At 44.0% G+C, this 17,692-nt stretch overlaps 1 long non-coding RNA gene across 1 annotated transcript; it reads left to right on the top strand.

Moving 5' to 3' along the window:
* Positions 1-214: 214 nt before the first annotated feature.
* On the top strand, positions 215-834 carry LOC117046292. Its single transcript, XR_004426555.1, has 2 exons — positions 215-270; positions 666-834. It is a non-coding gene; the product is annotated as an uncharacterized LOC117046292 (long non-coding RNA).
* Positions 835-17,692: the final 16,858 nt, after the last annotated feature.

The following is a 17,692-nucleotide window of genomic DNA, read 5'->3' as shown; positions in this document are numbered from 1 at the left end:
TGTAAGCCTACGTCTAAATACCAGGCAATAGATGAGGAATGTTCTGCTTCTCCGAGGCATCTAGTGGGCCATAGTCAGAAACAGAACATTGGAGTAGATATGTCTTTGGTCTGAACTAACATGGTCCTTCTTCTGTTTTTATTCCCAGACTCTGCTGTGTTGTATATGGCAAGATTGTGGACAATGGGGTTGATTGCCAGAGGATGGATATAGATACAGGTATCTCCCCTTCATTGAATTTGTAGTCAATTCATCTCAGGGTGTCATAAGGTAAGCCAGCTCAGTATAGAGTTTTAAATCATTCAAACAGAGGGTATGTGACGCGGTACCATTAAAACACTCTCAGACGAAAGCTAATATTACTATACTCTATTTACCGAGCAAGTGTTACGACAATTCCAGAATGGCCTCTGTTGTTACATTGCAATATAATGCAGTAGGATGAGAAATCTGTTCTCTGAAAATCTAAGTGCCTCCTTAATACATCTTGTCTAATAATAATGATCTGCTATCATGGAGCCTAGAAAATGATTTGTGCTGTAGATTCAGAAGTGGAAATCTTTGCACAGTTAACTGTGTGCAACTTTGGACATCAATGTTGGAATAAAGGAAATCCCAAAAGTCTGCCTGCTGGAGGTTTCAACAGATTTCCTATCTCTACATAGCCTCCAAAACAGCTGGTAAAACTCCATGTTAAGAGACCGTGAACTGCTGCTTCCAGACACTGGGGAGCATTTGGGATACGATTTCACCCATCTGCTGCAATTGTAGTGGAACATTTAGTATGGAGACTCTTGTGGCCTTTGTGATTCCCAATAAATTCAGATGAATTAGCATGGCATTGGCCTTATTTGGCTTTCCCCCCTTGTGCACCTGCAATCGCATGAGGGAGGAGAGTGGGGTCACCACTCCCCTCTGTCGGGTCACCATTGCCTGATCTGTGTACCTTGATAAGGGTGACTTCTGCAAGTGGGGATCTTGCTGTTAGCATGCAGGCTCCTCATGCAACATAGAACTTTGAGAGGTCAGGATTTGAAATGCTTCCATTTTGCCCCATGGCAAAAGTTACCCTTGCAACATGTGAGAGGCATGTCAATCAGGCAACAATGATGCAATATAGGGGGCAGGTCAGGAAATGTGAACCTACTTCCCCCTTGCATGCAATTGGATTCATGTGAGGAGGAAGACCCGAGGCTCTCAAGGAGGGTATAAAGTAGGGGGTGAAGCTGAACAGGGGTATAGCCTGGTGGGAAGTCTCAAGGGCCAGATAGAGGGTGAAGTGTACATGGGTTTCTATGAGGCGAGACACAGAAATCGCAGTAAGAGACTTTATTGAGCTAACAGAACTGAACAACAGGGGCAAATAAACTGCTTATATGTATTTCTGAAGGCCTGGGCCACTCCCACTCTCGACATGATTGGCTGTCTAAACCTGCAAACTGCGAATCGTAACTCAGAGCATAAGAGCCAATGCCAGTAGCCCAAAACCCGATAATGTTACATGCTTGGATATCATGTATCGAATCAGAACACAGGGGCCCAGAATCCTTAGTCTAGACTCAAGTTCAGGCAAACACAGACCACTGAATACACAACAGAGGGCTCACCCACACTTCTCATTGTCCTGTTATTTTTAGGCAGGCGTCTGATGGGGTTGGGGTTTTTTTTGGGGGGGGGGGTCCTGTCACTTTCCTCAGGGAAACCCGTGGTTTCCTGCCAAATTGACAAACATTAATCCACAGTAACATTAGTTCCAATTAGCAGTAAACAGGGAATTTTCCCAGGGAAAGTGGTGGGACAAAAGAAAAAAAAACTTTCGGATGCACATGCCTAGAAATCGCAGGACAATCAGAAATTTGGGTGAGTCTACAGAGGACAGAGGGCTGCATTTGCCCCCCTGGGCCTGAAGTTCTCCGCAACTGCTCTAAATGGTGTACCTGCCGCAGGAGGAAAAAAAATATGAAGAGTTTCAGAATTGCAGTTTGTATCAGGAGCGCCTTATTTCCATCATTAGCATGATTTATCATAGACTGCTTTACGATGCATCTTGATCTGAAAATCAGGATTGGAATATTATGAATGATGTGGTGAATATCTCATGTGAGTCTGCTGTTCCCCCCTTCCCCCAACTGCTAGGGAAGGTTAGCTGTGATGAAAGAGGGATCTGGGAATAAACAACACCCACAGAAGGAGGAGGAGGAGGAGGAGAAAGCCAGCTAGCGGTTCCTCCTTTCCTGTGTATATGACTTCAATCCCCTCCAGCTTTGTTTAGTTTTAAAAAAAGAAAAAAAAAGAACCGGTGACAAAAAGGCTTCAAAATTCTGAACAGGAAGAGCTGGCTGGGCAGCTTTTCATGTGAGAGGCATTAATGTGTAGTCTGGCTCTATGTTCCCTTGAGCTCCTCTTGAGAAAACATCCGTATGAAGGAGCCGCATTTAAATGCAACTGCATGCTTGCAAATAGCCTACCACAACAGCTGAAGAGTGACTGCTGAATCTGTTTCAACGACAGATTTTTTTCTTGTTATGTGGGTTAATTTGTGAAGAGTCTCTTTTCAGCATTCATTGTCAAACTGAAATTTAAACACCTTGACTTCCTGTGCAGGGAAATAACAGGCTTAGGTCAGGGATGGGAATCTGAAGCCCATGGCATCCACACCTCTCCATCTGGCCCCCGGAGTCTTCAGAGGCCACCCCCCTCTCCTGAACTAGATGAACCTTGTGGTCCCTTCCAACTCTACAGTTCTGTGATTCTGTGATTCTATGTACACCACCTTCTGCCCCATGGAGGAAAAGGTGAGAAATAAATGTTTTAAAAGATAAAATAAAAATAAAAAATAAAAATTGCTTCTGCCTGACACCAAGAAAGCTTGATGTAATTTTCTTTCAAGATCAAATCATTATTATTTTGACCCATTGTTGTGGGGCTCATAAAAGGCATGGGACCCATAGGCAGGTGTCTATTCTGCCTATTTGGTAATCCGGCACTGGAAACAGGATGGAACAGTCTTAGGAGCGAACAGATGATAAAGTGACATGGGTGAGTACTAGAGGTTTCCACCCTTACTTTGTGTGTGTGTGTGTGTGTGTAATTTTGTCATGTTCCCAAAGTAGGCCAGTGATCAAATAAGACCAGAAATATTAAGGCACAAACAAATCACCTTCATTAGTTCATCAGTTTCAATTTTCCTTTCCCCCATGTTAAAAAAAAAAGACAAGGGCACCATTGTGGGGAAGACATATGGATGATGTTTCCTTTTTGCGTCTATATTTGCTGCACTAAGTTTCTCCTTTTTGTTTGGCATATCCCTCTTTCCCAGCCTGTTCTCTCCTCCTCATCTTCTGTTGCCCATAAACCCACTCAACAGTCCATTCCCAAATTGCTTTCTTTCATTTGGCAATGTGACATCCTTGTAGTGTATGACGAGCTCATTGACTCGCAGTTTTCCCTCTGTGTAGATCTTTACTCAGCTCTTTTTGAAGCCCTGTATTTTAGATAAAGCTATGGTTTTCCCAGTAGTAATGTACGGAAGTGAGAGCTGGACCATCAAGAAGGCTGATCGCCGAAGAATTGATGCCTTTGAATTATGGTGCTGGAGGAGACTCTTGAGAGTCCCATGGACTGCAAGAAGATCAAACCTAACCATTCTTAAAGAAATCAGCCCTGAGTGCTCACTAGAAGGACAGATCCTGAAGTTGAGGCTCCAGTACTTTGGCCACCTCATGAGAAGAGAAGACTCCCTAGAAAAGACCCTGATGTTGGGAAAGATGGAGGACACAAGGAGAAGGGGACAGCAGAGGATGAGATGGTTGGACAGTGTTCTCGAAGCTACTAACATGAGTTTGGCCAAACTGCGAGAGGCAGTGAAGGATAGGCATGCCTGGCGTGCTCTGGTCCATGGGGTCACGAAGAGTCAGACACGACTGAACGACTAAACAACAACATTTTACACTAAGATGCTTTAACCCCCCCCCCCCCATCTGCCCTGTCCATCTCTTGATTTGCTTTGGTCTTCACATTTCCATTTATTTCTTCTTTTCTACCAAGGGCAATGGAGTCAATATGTAGAGTCTGAAGCCAAATACAAGGCTACCCTTGATTCTGTTACACGCATCCTCACAACTCCTTGAGACAACTTCTCTGGAGAGGGCAAATGTAGATCCAGGGGAATGGTGTGCAAATACATGAATTTGTATCTTGATCAGCGAATAAAAATGGTGCAAGGCTACATGTTTGCTTTTGAATGGGACACGAGGCCATACCAGTAGAACTCCTGTGCTTTAGAATGGGGAGCCATGCACAGTTCTGCCGGGATGCTAAACTGTATGCAAAATAAGTACCTAAAAATAGCAAAAGATCAAGCATTGCTCCTGCTGACTCACTAAAAACCCGTAGCTGAAAAGGGAGAACATATGGAATTCATCCCCCCCCCCACATGACTGAATAAGCAAGACTAACATATGTTGCACATTGGGAGTAAACAATGGATTAATAAATGATCCGGAGTCTGAAGGATAGGGCATAAAAAAGAAAAAGGTGCCATTACTGCAGATCAATGGAGAATCATACATATCATAATGTAGCTGAACTTCCAGATCCCTCTCCAAACAGAGCAAGATGATAACATAAAAAACCAGTGCAATTTGAAAACCTACCTCTGCCCCTAGAAAGCTTCCCCTGCTTAGCTTTTGTGGATTTTTGTCTTGGGCATGTGATGCTTCTTTTCAGCAAGGCAGAAATAGTCACAATAATAATTGGGGTGGTGTTTGATCAGCAGTATTTCTTCCATGAAACAGCCAGCTCAGCTCAAATGCCTCCCCACCCCCATCATACAATTGACTATAGGAATGTTCAGGGGAACTGGTGGGCTTTTAACTCAGCCATTTTGTGTGATCCCAGTGATCAGTGACCCTTTTATAAGCTGTAGCAGTTGCACAAAGTATAGCAGCAATTGGCTAACCCACCTAGGAATAGAGTCTGCTATTCATTTCAGAATGTGCTAGCATTTAACTTGTACAAATTCAGCTTTTTTGTGCAGGGCCAAAAAATGTATTATTATTTTTAAAAATTAAAAGGGGCGGACATCAAGCGGGCGGGGGTGGGAGTTGGCAATCCCACCTGCCACAGTACCCACCTTGGGAGAGAATTTGGAGGTGCAGGGGGAGTGTACATATATGATTTTGGTTTTATGCATTATCCCTGGAACGTAACCCTTGCTTAAGTTGAGAGTCAACTGTACTCAAAACAGTGTTTACTGCTAAGAGGATTTAAGAATAAATTTAAAAGATTGCAGGGGTTTTAAATGTTGAAAGTTTGTCAAGCTGTATTTCTGAAAATGTTTGTGTTTAACTTTTTCTACAAAATACTACCGTGTCCTTTCATCATCAGTTGGCAGAAGCACCCAATGATAGCTCTTCATTCACATAATATAATGTTTTGCAGCTGAGTTAGAAATCGTTTGTGCAATCCCATGCAAAATATCTATTGCCAAGAGGGACATTCCTTTATTATTGATTGCATTTGTATTCCAACCTTCATCTGAAGGGGGTTCACAACAGCATTTCACAAATTGGATAGCATGGACTTAAGTTTCCCTCCACAGAATTATCATTGTAAAGGAACACCTTTTTAATTTTTGAATGAGTCACTTGATCAGACCTCCTCATGGGCCCAAACTAGATTCTGCAGTCTGCTCTTTCCGTAACTCCTATTCACAATGACACAGTTGTCAAAACAGTACTTCTCTGTGTTGGCAGAAATCCTAATATTTGCTCTGTCAATCATAAGTTTATTGCATGACACCACTGCAGAACCTTTTTCATGTGCACAAAAGAAATTCCTACGAAATCATCACTTGCACGGAGTGCGTAGCAACACTCCATAAGATTTTTCTCCATAGTGCATGTACACCTCTTTTATATGCCTTTTAAACGTGGAGAGTGGGTGACTAGCTTCCCTTTATTATTCATGAGAAGAGGTAGAACATGCATTCTTAAAGCAGCACCTGAAAATAATTTGCCTTATCCTTGTCTCATGGTTTTATTACTTTTAATGCCCTGCTCTCCCCGCCACTGTAAAATATTGGACAAGAGAATTTCAGCTTTGTATCTCTTGCAGCTTTGCCCAACAGAGCAAGTTGTTTTTCGGCATCCGTCTGTCTCGAGAGACAGCAGAAACAGCGGCACAGAATTAGGGAGGTGGAAAGCTGATATTTCATGGAATCTGCTAGTTTGAAAATGCTGGTTGAGTGGAGCAACAACATTTTACAAACCTGTGTGTATTCCTAGCATAAATTTAAAACTTGTGCTATGCACTGATATGGACCTGGAAAGGAAATAGTTGCAAGCCTGTGGGACATAGCATTGTTCTAAGAACACTGTGGAGGGGGAGTTAGACTTGATGACCCTTGGGGTCACTTCCAACTATGATTCTATGCAATGGCAACTGATAGTGAGAGTCCTCATCCCTTACACTGTTTCAAGAGGACATTGTGGGGAGGGGGAGAAGTAGTGGCTGCCAATAGCACAATGAACAACAGGAACAGAACTCTTGCTGTTCTACTGCTGCTACTGATGGTTTTTAGTACGAGTCTCCTTTGACTGCTTTTTACTGAGAGGTGAGATAGAAAAGTTTTAAATTAATTGAGAGAATTATTATTATTTAAAAAAAATAGAGAATACCTAATACTGTATGTCGCTCCCACGTTGGAAACAAGTCAGTTTAACTGCGAAGCCAAATTCTGCAGCGAGATCTAGATGAGCAGAAAGTTTTGGAAACATCATTGATTATGAACTGGAGAACAAACTCTCCAGCACTAGTAGAGCTGTAGGTTTGTGATCCCAGTCCATTCCTGGAATCCAAGTTTTTCCAGCGTAACAGACCCATAGCCACAAGACAAAAACACTGCCTGTTGCCTACCCCATCTCTACATTCACCTCAAAGTTATGTCCTTGCATATTCAAATAAGTCTTTTCAATCACCATTAAAAGAAATCTCCAAAGCCAGAGGAGCCAATTTACTGATGTTGCTGTGGCGATATTTTAACATGGATGATATTAGGAGCAATTGCATTCTCTCAGCACCCACCCCTTTTCACAAGAAGCTTCCGTTCTGGTGCGTCTGTTGTTTCTATAGTAACCAGAAAACACTAATCTGATACCATGGTTGCTCCTGACTCAAGATAGTTACACTTTGTTACAATTATCTTCTCTTGAATGTGAGGAAGACACGGTGGTCCACAAATGCAGCTGACACTTGGAGGAGTGTTGAAAACAAATATGCAGATACAACGTGAGAGAAATGTTGAGCTGAAGTATTGTACTGGAATTAGTGGTTGCGCGGCCAGGCGAAGTCCCCCCGTACCCCGGGGCAGCCCCTGAGGGAAATAAAGACTCATGACAACGTTCTATGGGATTAAATTGGCCACAACTTTATTAATATTTCAGATGTAGGAAGACCTTGGCTCAGGCATTGGGCGTTTATCCTTCCCAGCCCCCCAGACGGGGTTCTGGGTACCTTCAGGGTTATCCAGCATGATTGGGAAGTGGGCTAGTCTGGAGAACATATGTTCAAGCAGACAGCCCACCCCCCTATGTTCGCTGCCGCTGGAAGGGGAGGGCAGTGACGACCCTGGGCTTTTGCTCGATGCCTCCCCCTGAGACCCCTTTAATGGGAACCCTGTTATCGCCGCCACAATGGGGGCGGGGGTCACCGCCCCACGCCCCCCCCATCCTGTAAATGACTAAAGGATTCCACCCAAGGCCTGCAACCGCCAAAGTTGTGACGAATTGCTACGGGAAAGGCGAAACCTGCCAATGCAGGGAAATTCCTTTCCGGCCCTTTAACAGCGACCTTGTCATAGCAGCCCCTGCGTGCCTGTGTGGCTGTGGAAAAAAGGTGGTTAAACCTGCAAAGTAAGCATCAATTGAGGGAGTGGAGGGTGGGGAAGCTCTGAATCCAATGGCCGCTTCCCAGGTATGACTCAAGTTCTATTGTGTGTACTGTATAATCCCACCCTCTACCTGGCCAATCCCCCTGGCAACACCTCCCCAGCCGGGATTGGGCGGCTGCTAGAGTAGGTGGAGTCCACAGGTATCCCAACCTGGGAAGGTGAAGCCAGGCCAACTGCCAGGAGCTGCCACCGTGATTCAACGGGCCTCCCAGGAACCTCGCAACATGCGCACCCCGTTTGATGTGGGGAACGCTCATTATAACAAATTGCCAAATATTAGTTATTTGTTTTTCTATTATGTTGCTTTTTCTTTGGTGACTCAGAGTGATTTCTTTCGAGTGGTTTCTCTATCTAGGTAGTGATCAAGCTTACACCTGGTTTTCTACAGCAAAGCTAGTGGTCCAAAATCATTTAATTTATAGCATTCGGCAAATGCTAGTGAAAAAGAGAAAAATGCCATTTGGGTTGTGTTTAGCTCTTTAAGAATAACTCTTCTACGGTGGTGACTCACAATTCCATGACAGAATGACTTTACAAAAAGCATATACAATATAACAGGGGCAGTGAACATTTTGGGGGGTCCATGGCTACATTTGCAAACTGGACAAAATTCCATGGCCACTACAGACACATATACCACAACCCATTATAATCACTACAATAGAATTTGTATTTCCTCCCTAATTTCCGTGGGGGGATGAGACTCTGTGGAAGACCTCTGTGGGTAAGTGTTCCCTTGGGTGCCATGCTGTTGACTACCGGTAATTTTATGCTCTACAGGAGGGAGATCATAGCTCACCGATAGAGTATATTTTTGCATGAAGGTCCTAGGTACAATCCCCAGTAACTCAAGTTAAAAGGGATCAGTAAATATTATTGAACAAAAGTCTTGGGTGAGCATCTATCAGGTCTCAACATTCTGGCTTAAAGTTTCAGGGTTCTTCTAACTTTCTCTCAGACTCCAAGGTAAAGGGTAAAATAAAAAAATGGGGAACTAGAATCCAAGGGGCAAGACTCTTGCTGCTGGGCTTTATGACAGTTTCCACTAGCATCTTATTGAATCAGGCTGCTGTCAAATGATTTTTTTGGGGGGTGGGGTCTCATTTCCTTATGACCTTTTCTTTCACTTTCAGAAACACAGAAGTACAAAAAAACCCATTTAACCAAAACTCCAGGACTTCAAAAATGTGTCACTCATTACTCATCTAATTAAATATCATGCTCTGCAGCTTGTAACAGCCCATCTCAATTAGCACATGGCCAAATACATTTAAGCCTACGTTTGATAAGCCATTTTTTTGTTGTCTTATTTCATGATTTACAATTCTTTTCTTCTTTTTCTTTCATTTCTGCATGAAAGATAATGTAATCCTGTGCTGTACTCAACAGTTTTAATGACTCATTTGGGAAGATTGTGTCAATCCACATTCATTATTAGGACATGAATGTTAGGAAAGTTTCATTGGGGGGTGGGGGTGGGGTTGTGCCTTCTAGGTGCTGGCCCCATTCCTGACCTCCAAGCAACTGAGATGCCATTCACACAGAGGTCTGCACACAGAGCCTTGGAACAAAAAAATGTAGGGTATGGATCACTTCTGATATGTGCGCAGGCCATTGGAAGTAAAAAATGGAATGTGCAGAGGTGTGTGTGTGTGGCAAGTAGCACACTGGGGACAGGATTCCAACCTTCCTCCCCCATGTTCATTTATACACACTGTGGGTAACTGCAAAGAGCCTGCTGTAGAGAAAATTCAGAGCGTTTCAATAGTGTGTAATAATGTGTGGGGAGGAGAGAGTTTGAAGACATGGCATGATGTAACAGAACTGAACTTGTTTAATGTATTAGAGAACATGGTAGAAGTTTTCCTACTTTCTCCCATCGAGCTACATACTTTAGGACAGTATATCTGTTGCTTTCCAAGATACTGGACCATGGCTCAGTGAGCCAGTCAATCATCCATAGACCCTGGGTCATGTGCTAATGCTAGTCACATTTATCAGGGACAACAAAGCATACTGAGATGTGGCAATTCCATGCAGCCAGTTGAATGTGCCATCAGTTTTGCATTTGGCTGGCAGCAAATAACAATCATATTTGAAGAGGGATATTGCATGCCTCATTTTTCCCCTCTTTAACCATATCATTTTGTTTATTTTGGGCATTCATTTTCATTTATTATGGGCATGATTCAGACAAAGGAATGGACTTTTAAGTCCCAAGCAATTTCAGTGGGAAAGTGCTAACTCTGTCACTGAAATCAATGGCACTTAAAAATGTATTTAATGAGGGCTGAATTTTGTCCCTTTAAAAAAAAAAAAAAAAAAAATTTCCCTGGCTCCCACAATGGCTAACCAGTTTAATTAAATGCAATAAAAAAACCCTATAATATTTTTTCTGGACACATGGAGAGAGCTGGCCAGACATTTTTGTGTTGGGAGATCTACAAGGAGGATACAGCTACAGGGGATGCCTACTAAAATCATCAGGGTTGGGGATTTGCAAAAGTCTTCCCCCTCCAGTTTCTGTTTCATAACTCATCCAGTTTCCATGTCATCAATTCCCCCCCTCAATTCTTCTGTACTCATCCCAGCTCTATTTCCTGCCAATCTCCAATATGCCATCCCCTTTCTCGAGCTAGAACACTCTTAATTCACCAGCTGACTTTCCAGCAAAGAGGAGGTTAACTCGCTTACTTTAAACCCACATGAGCTCAACACTCAACACCACATGCAGGGTTAAGTTACTCATCACCCTAACTCAGAGAACACAGAGCCTCAGTCAGTGGGGGAGATGCCAGCTCATCCTTCAAACATCAAAGCAATATACTGTTGCTAGGCACTCATTTGGTCTTCGCTGAAGGACATCAAACAGCTTGAACTCGCCCTATAAAAAATGTTGGGGTTTTGGATCCGAGGCCCAAAGTAGCTGGATTTCAGTTTTAACTGCAATGGCTCTCCCAGAAAAGCACCCAGTGGTCTCTCATTAAGAAAATACTTCACATGGGTGAGCTTTGAAGACTAGGCAATGGTGGCTGTGATGGCTGTGATGTCTATGGCTCCAGGAGATGGAGAGAAGAATATTGGGGGAAAGAGAAAGTTGCAAACTTTCTGGAATTATGCCCAATTCAATTTTACCAGCTGCCTATTAGTTTAATGAAATAAATGTGAAAAAGTGTACATGGCATTTCCTTTGTGCATACCGCCCTTGTCTCCCCATCCCCTGTTCAAACTTCAAACAGGGACTGTTCTACTTAGAAGAAAGGGAAAAAAGGAGGGGAATTAAGAGAGGTGGGGAAGAAGGGTAAAAAGGAGGAGATACAAGAATCAGCAATGCATGAATTTCAGCTAAAGCATCCATAACAGACAGCCATCCAAACTCTGCTTATAAACCACCAAGGAAGGAGAGTCCACAACCTCCTGAGGGGGAGAACATTTCACTGTCAAACAGCTCTTACTGTCACAAAGTTCTTCCAGGTGTTTTGTCAGGATCTCCTTTCTTGTAACTTGAAGCCATTGGTTCGAGTCCCACCCTTCGGAGCAGGAGAAAACAAGCTTGCTCCCTCTTCCATGTGACAGCCTTTGAGATATTTGAAGATGACTGTCATATCTCCTCCCGGTCTCCTCTTTTCCAGGCTAAGGATACCCAGCTCCTTCAACCAATCCTCATAAAGCTTGGTTTCCAGACCCTTGATCATCTTGGTTGCCCTCCTTAAGAGATCCAATGGTTTGATACTTTCACACTAATTCATTCATAAATATTTGAGAAAGGGAAACCAGATCTTACCACAAGTTGCTTGAACTGCTACTTCAACCTTAGGCATTAAAGCAATGTTAAGAATAAAGTGGAAATGGGGTGGCCATGCAACAGCAGCCACTCTATTAGAAAGGGTTTAAGAGGATAGTCCTCTCTTTGAAGGACTGGCCGGTGTAAGCCTGGCTTAAAGACAGAACCATAAGAAGGAAGAGCAGGCCTTGAACCTGCCCATCAATAGCACCTCAACACCAGACTGAGCAGGCAAACAGGTCATCTCTTTACACTCTTCCAGTGTGGTGTAGTGGTTAAGAGTGGTAGACTCGTAATCTGGGGAACCGGGTTCGCGTCTCTGCTCCTCCACATGCAGCTGCTGGGTGACCTTGGGCCAGTCACACTTCTTTGAAGTCTCTCAGCCCCACTCACCTCACAGAGTGTTTGTTGTGGGGGAGGAAGGGAAAGGAGAATGTTAGCCGCTTTGATACTCCTTCGGGTAGTGAAAAGCGGGATATCAAATCCAAAATCTTCTTCTTCTTCTTCTTCTTCCGCACTATGGTGCAATGTATTGCATTTCTATTTAATTTATAGCAATAAGTTCTAAGTGTGCATCTTTGCATATAAATTAGCAAACACAAATTTTATTGACTGTTGTTTCCTCTTTTTGTCCTCTTTTTTGGCAGTGTCTAAGTAGACAATGATTTGGGGGGGGTTTCCCCCCACAAAACAACAAAAGCAATATTTCTTCATACTAATGCTAATTCTTACAAAAGTTGGGGAAACCCTTCTGCAAATATTAACTAAATTCATGGAAAGCACTTGAGTTTCGTAAAGTCAATATGCCCTCTTGTACAAGGTCAATATAATTGACATCCTCTGTACATACAGTATGTGCATGTGCACATTTTGCTTTTCGTTCTTGCCGCTGTTCCCTTTTAATAGAGAAATGACTAGCAGAAAATTGATATGTTTGTAAGATAGCATGACCCTCCCACTGCACTAGTTTTGTGTGATTAATTTTAGGGTGCATTCTGACAGATTGCTTCAAGCCTTACTTTATCATGAATCTATGATTCTTTTAAAATGAAGACTCAGCAACTATTTTATGTCGAGCTGGGCAAAACCTTTCACAATGATCATTTTCAGCCTTACGAGGGCTGGTGCATGCAAAGTGAACCGAACTACAAAAAGGCAAGCATGGCAAAGGGCTTCGACAAAGTTGCTTTTGATTTTTGCACTATGTTTGCTCTGTATAGTGTGCAAAGTGGTCTGTTTTCTGTGTGTCGGGACTTCTACCTGCTGCAGAGGTAGGGTCTGTGTCTGTCTGTGTGCGGCTCTTCTCTCAAAAGCTTCCCTGCCAGGAGCACTTTTTACAATGACCGCGTGACCATGCGAACTCACATGGTTAGTATAGGAAGTGCTGGCAGCAAGGAAACTTCTGAGAGGAACGCTGTGCTGCTGCAAGTGCAAATGGTACTTATAAGAAAGGCGAAGGGGGGGGGATAGAGAAGCGTTGACTCAGCATAGCTTTATGGGTCAAAGCAGAGTCATAGTGATGCATTCCCCTCTCCCTGTGTGTTCACCAGGCTGCTGACCCAAGGAGTGGACCCAGTCATTTTTGTGATGACTCCTGTATCCAGTGCCGGATTTATGTATAAGCTAACCAAACGATAGCTTAGGGCCGCACTCTCTTGGGGGCCCCCAAAAAAATTAAAGGGAAAAAAAACCTGGATGTACATTTCCAAAATATAAGATATAAAACAAATAAAATAAAACCTACATACAGCAACAGTGTTTTGTGTTGTGTAGGCTCCTATGGTGTAAGTAATGGGCCCCACATGCTAGCCTGCTCCCTAAAATATCACTGGTTTACTCATTTCTATATATACAGTGCCTACATTCTGCATGTGCAAATGGCTTTAGGTACCTACAAGTATTACCGGTAGGTCCATAAATTACCATATAGCATATATTCAACACAAAAAACAGTGACAATTAGTTGTTGACAAAGGACAGCTGTACATTTAAAGCATCCCATTACCTTCAGTAGCTTAGGGCCTCATCAAACCTATATCCAGCCCTGCCTGTATCTTCTGGGGTTTTCAGTTATGGACTTTATCACCCAAGGAATTGTGATTCATCATTATCTATCACATAAAAGGTGGTATGCAATAACTGCACCTTTTCGCTTGAGAGTGTGCACCTCCGAAAACAACCTGTTTGCTATGACCCTGGATGCATTTTGCCTGTCAGAATTTTCGCTACATCCGTTGGACTAGTGGTTGTTTCTGCTCCACTATATATATGGTTTAAGAAAGATTGTTACAGCAGCTACAGGAACTGTGCTATACCATTCTTGTACTCTGCAAGTCGCTGAGATGACATTATGCCTATCAGCAATGTGCTCATAACCTGTTCCACTTTCGAGCTGCCACATTTTTGCAAAGTGGCTTGCTCAAGAGCATTTGTAGGAAAATACTCAGAAGACTAAACACAATCTAGGCTTCTGCGTGTTTCTACATCTATTGCAAGCTATGCTTTTGGCTACTGAACAGCCCTCTTGTGGTGCAGATTGTGTTGGAGGTTTTGCACACTGCATGGATGCTTTCATTTTGGCTTCAGCAGCAAGCGCTGTTGCTTCAACTGATGTGATTTGAGCCTGGGCCTTCACTTTGTGGATATCCACAGCCTGTTGGAAGAGGGTGGAAGACCCTCAAGTTTTGTCTTGAGTTCACTGTCAGTTACCGGTAATACTGATCTCCCTCATCACTAAATCTCAAAAAAGCAAGATTCACAGGCTTTGCTTGACATCTCAGCTGCTTGTTCCTGGTGTAGGTCTTCACCCAGCCCTTATCTCTGTTTATTTGGGTGTCGGAGATGGGGCACGGAGGGAATGCCTTGCTCTTGCAAGAAAGAAGGACCTGCAGGACCTGCAGCTAGGTGGTCTCTAGATACCTTCAGCAGAAGGAACCTTTTTAGCGGTAGGGACAGTCAAGACCCAGCCCTTCCAGGCCTGTTGGGAATGAGCCAGAGAAAATTATGTGTGCAACCTTGCTATGACTTAGGGAGGGCTTATGCTGAGAGGCCAGGACCTAGCTTACAGCCCCTCACACCCTTCTTTTTAAACCCACTTCACAGGAAAACATATTGCTGGCCATCAAGCATGACCAGGGATGATGGGAGTTGGTCTGGTTGGCCAACGTTTCCCTGCAGCTGCCTTATTCTATAAAGCCATGTGAGAGTTCAGCTACACCAAGAGACAGTGACTTGCCATAAGACACACTGTGGGCTTTGTGGCTGGACAGGGGTTTGAACCCAGCACCCTACTCATTGCATCACACTGGCTTTCCTTAATTGCATCCACAAGACAATACGGAGTCGGCACTAATATTGGCAGCATCACTCTGCAGTTGTACGAAGTACAAAGCAAATTAAAAATCCGCCCTTCAGCTAATTCCTGTTTATTTACTCAAAAGCTCCCATTGATCCCTGTTTGCCTTTCTCCAAAGCAATGTACACAGGATTACAGCTGCAGAAATTAAAAGTGTTTTTAGTTGTATGTTTTTTTAACAAAGAAAGAAATCAAACCAAATCTTGATTTCTTTAAATACAGCTCTGTCCTAGCTATGTTTACACAGAAGTAAACCCCACTGTGTTCAATGGCATTTACTCCCAAGTAAATGTGGCTAGGTTTGCAGTCTTAGACAGCCACAGGGTCAATTAAAAAGATGGAAAACATCACTGGTTTATCTCGTAATTGCACTACTTTCAACCTTGTCCTGATGTATTTCATCAAAGGCTGCTTGGCTGCTTTCATGCTTTATTTCATGGCAGGCATGCCATGAAAATGGGAAGAACCAGATTCCTGTATTAAAAATCCTTGGCCCAGTAAAATATTCATGGTACTATAGGCTTGTTTGATTTTCAATAATCTTACCCAACAGGGCCTGTAAAAAGGATGCAAGCCAGAAGTGATACCGGCAGCCAGGAAGATTCAGCTCTCTTTGACACAACGTTGATGCGAATACAATCCCATTCCCTTTCAGACATATGCAGGTGTCAGAGACCAGAATGAGGCCCATTCTGTTTAATAGCGCTCAGTATTTCCCCTCCCCTTTGACAAGCCAGTGCTGCTGCATTCATACGCAGGTAAAGCTTTTATGTACTGCAGCACATAACGTTTTGCTTATGACAGAACTGCTCTTTAAAATATGGGCTGACAATTCACCCACCCGGCTTCTCCAATGTCTTTACATGCAGGAGGGGAGGTAGAGCACATAAATTTGGAATAAGGGCATTATAAATTACTTCTTCTCTCCCCACCCCCCTGTTTGAGATATCTTGACATATCTCAACCTCTTTTTCCTATCTACAACATGGGAATAGCGATGGCTGCTGGATGGATTTGGGGATCAGTGGGACACGTACTGCAAAACAAAAGCTAAAATCACAGGCACCCTGTCCATCAAGAGATGCATAGAAGCAGCCTTCTGTGGCTGCTACTGATGTCCATGCATATAAAAACATAAGAGCCCTGCTAGATCAGCCCAAATGCCCACATAATCCATCATCCTATTGCATGCCAAAGGTAAAGGTAAAGGGACCCCTGACCATCAGGTCCAGTCGTGTCCGACTCTGGGGTTGCGGCGCTCATCTCGCTCTATAGGCCGAGGGAGCCGGTGTTTGTCCGCAGACAGCTTCCGGGTCATGTGGCCAGCATGACAAAGCCGCTTCTGGTGAACCAGAGCAGCGCACAGAAACGCCGTTTACCTTCCCTCCGGAGCGGTCCCTATTTATCTACTTGCACTTTGACGTGCTTTCGAACTGCTAGGTGGGCAGGAGCTGGGACCGAGCAATGGGAGCTCACCCCGTGGCAGGGATTCGAACCGCCGACCTTCTGATCAGCTAGCCCTAGACTCTGTGGTTTAACCCACAGCGCCACCTGGGTCCCCTTGCATGCCAAAGCCAGTGGTGAAATAACCAGCCAAGATAGCAGAATAGAGGTTTTGGGGGTTCAAGCAGGCCACAGCTTTATTGGATACAGATGTGAAAGGTTTGGCATAGGCATTGGGTGAAGTGTATCTAATGGTAAACCACAATGGGGGGGCTATGACCAACATCAACTAGAGGTATCCCCCGAGGGGTCCCTGCTGGAGGAGTTCTATGGCCCTAGCCCACGCCTGGGTGTCCGACAGAAGCAACTCCTCACAGATCCCTTTAATGAGATACTCCTTAACCAAGGAGGGGCAGGCAGGGGCTACAACCTCCCCTCCAGCCAAGGCTAAGGCTTACTCAGTGCCTAAGCTTACAAAGTTGTGATGATTGCTATGAGATAGCCAAAGAAGAAATGGCCGGTGTCAATTGGCCAAGTGGAAATACGGCAGCCAACAATGTCCATGGCAAGGTTTTAGCATGAAAGAAAAGCACATTAAAAAAGGGTGTGAGGGTGGGAGATCCAATGGGGGAATGCTGGACCAGCTTCAAATTATTCCCCGGGGTGCAGATCCAAGCAAGGCTGGTTGGGCCCACACCCTGGGGAATTCCCAGACCCAGGTCCTGACTGTCATAGGCCAATCTGCAGTCCTTCCAGCCGGCTGCCAGATTGCCGCCAAGGCCTGTGACCAGGCTGCAATGCTGCCTGACTGTTTAAGGCATGGGTAGGCAAACTAAGGCCCAGGGGCCAGATCCAACCCAATTGCCTTCTAAATCTGGCCCGTGGACGGCCCGGGAATCAGCGTGTTTTTACATGAGTAGAATGTGTGCTTTTATTTAAAATGCATCTCTAGGTTATTTGTGGTGTGTGCCTGGTGTTTTTACATGAGTAGAATGTGTGCTTTTATTTAAAATGCATCTCAGGGTTATTTGTGGGGCATAAGAATTCATTCATTCCCCCCCAAAAAATATAGTCCGGCCCCCCACGAGGTCTGAGGGACAGTGGACCTGCCCCCTGCTGAAAAAGTTTGCTAACTCCTGGTTTAAGGTAAGCAGACTTC

Source organism: Lacerta agilis, chromosome 5, assembly GCF_009819535.1.
Source record: "Lacerta agilis isolate rLacAgi1 chromosome 5, rLacAgi1.pri, whole genome shotgun sequence".
NCBI lineage: Eukaryota > Metazoa > Chordata > Lepidosauria > Squamata > Lacertidae > Lacerta > Lacerta agilis.
This window is presented reverse-complemented; position numbering and strand designations above follow the sequence as displayed.